This window comes from Mesoplodon densirostris, chromosome X (assembly GCF_025265405.1).
Source record: "Mesoplodon densirostris isolate mMesDen1 chromosome X, mMesDen1 primary haplotype, whole genome shotgun sequence".
Taxonomy (NCBI): Eukaryota; Metazoa; Chordata; class Mammalia; order Artiodactyla; family Ziphiidae; genus Mesoplodon; species Mesoplodon densirostris.
In genome coordinates this window covers 14,813,146-14,815,729 of record NC_082681.1, presented here as the reverse complement: position 1 = coordinate 14,815,729, position 2,584 = coordinate 14,813,146, and positions in this window count along the sequence as shown.

Sequence of the window (2,584 nt, the reverse complement as noted above, 5' to 3'; positions counted from 1 at the left end):
TCATAATTTTAAATTCCTGAGAGATATTGCTACATAATTTTGATGTTATCTCTGAGGAATTTAAATCATTTATGTATGCGTGAGTCGGGGTGGTCGTGGTGGTGTTTTCTGCGAGTGTGAGGGAGAAATAGGACTGATTTCTGCGTGTTCCTAAAGCTGGCCAAATTGTAAGCCCTGAAAGATTTAGTCATTCCGGCTCAGTGCAGTGGATCTACACAACACTTTGAACTTCAGGGACCTAGAATATTTTCTAAGCTATTCACAGGGTTTTCTTAATAGTCCAAGGAGATCTGTATCTTCCAGGAATGGGTCTGTCTCTCTATGCCTGCTGCCCTAAGTCAGTGGAAGTAGAGCCTCAGCCTGAATATAGTGATGGATTCAGAGCATAGCAGCTGGAGACAATGGGTCACTGTCACTCTCTGGGAAAGAGAATCTGAACGGTGCATTTTCATGATCACAAGAGGTCTTCCATTGCTTTGCACAGATGTACTTCTCCACACATGTTCAAGGAGCAACTCCCCCATGGTTCCCATGTACTTCTTTTCTGAGAAGAACTTAAAAGGGGCAGATTAGTGGGATGACCTCAGCCCTACCCATTGCAGTTGACCTTGGGACTAAAACTGGCATTCGTCCTCTACCTCCTCTACTCTGCATTCTAAATTCACCTCGCCCTCAGCTGTCTCCTCAGCAGGTCTCGTGGCTAACCTGGTGGTGTGACCCAAACCTTCATTCTTTAATTGTTTGAACCCTTGGAAATCACACCCTTCTCAGTCTGGCCTTGCTGTACTTGTCCATTCACAGTTAGAATGGGGCAAGTGTACCCAAGTGGATCACCTGGGTTCCACAGCTAATTCTTCCTACACCCCTGGTGTAAAAGCAGTCCTACTTCCTTCTGCTGATAAGGGTCAATTATCCCTACCACTATATCGACTCGTCTTCTTGCCTGCTCGTCCTTTGGCACAAAGAATAGTTTAATGGGACTCTTGCTGTGTCCCCTACCCTGGAAAGATTGTGCCCCCTTTGGGAAACAGGACCTACAACCCTGTGGGCCTCAGAGTTGAGGGAACAGAAAGCATAAAATCCTTGGATGGTCACTGGGAGTACAGTTAAGTAGGACGACTACTACTTCCACTCCTTTGTTCTCAGACCTATGTGTTCTTCCTAGTGAGGACATAGCACCATATTGAGATCTTTATTACATACACTGCATTTCTCAGGATGGCACCCCATCCTTTCAGAGTGTTGTCCCCAAGCTAGTGCTTCAGCTATGCCTTTAGAAAGCCAATCCAGTTCTCTCTGGGGCTGGCTGCTTTTGAATGGTGTGCTATGTTACATAACTAGTAGATCCCATGGTCATGGGTCCACTCCCACACTTCACTCATTGTGAATTGAGTCTTCTGGTTGCATGCTATACTCACATCCCTCTGCATTCTCTAAGCCCCAGGATAGTGGTGCTGGCTGAGGCTCTGCCAGCAGGGAAGGAAAACCCATTGCTGGAATAAATATCTATCCTTGTATGAATCACTGGCCCATCCAGAACAAGAGGGTTTGATTATAGTCTGTTTGAAACCAAGTGGTTAGTAAGTCTCTTTGAGGAATAGGGCCATACCAGGAGTGGGGGTAGCAATATTCATATCAGACAAAATAGACTTTAAAACAAAGGCCATAAACAAAAAATAAAGGTGGACACTATAAAATGATAGAAGGATCAGTACAAGAGGATATTACACTCATTAACATATATGCACCCAATATAGGAGCACCTAAATACATAAAATAAATACTAACAGACATAAAAGGAGAAATTGATGAGAATACAATAATAGTAGGAGACTTTAACACCACACTAGCATCAATGGACAGACCTTCTAGATAGAAAATCAATAAGGCAACAAAGATCCTAAGTGACACAATAGAACAGTTAGACTTAATTGATATTTTCAGGACATTACATCCAAAAAAACCCAGAATATACATTCTTTTCAAGTGCATATGGAACATTCTCTAGGATAGATCACATACTAGGAAAGAAAACAAGCTTCAACAAATTTAAGAGGATAGAAATTACTTCAGGCATTTCCTCTGACCACAATGGCATGAAACTAGAAATCAACCACAGAAAGAGAAATGAGAAAAAAATGATTGCATGGAGACTAAACAACATGCTATTAAAAAAAACAATGAGTCAATGATGAAATCAAAGAGGAAATTAAAAACTACCTTGACACAAATGACAATGAAAACAGAACTATACAAAAGCTATGGGATGCAGCAAAAGAATTACTAAGAGAGAAGTTCACAGGTCTTCCTTAAAAAACAAGAAAAATCTTAAATAAACAACCTAAGCTACCACCTAAAAGAATTAGAAAAAGAAGAGCAAACAAAACCTAAAGTCAGCAGAAGGAAGGAAATGCTAAAGATCAGAGAGGAAATAAATAAAAGATTAAAAAACAATAGAAAAATCAATAAAAACAAGAGCTGGTTTTTTGAAAGGGTAAACAAAATTGACAAACCTCTGGCCAGGCTCACCAAGAAGAAAAGAGAGAGGACTCAAAAAAAAAAAAACAAAATAAGTAATTAAAGA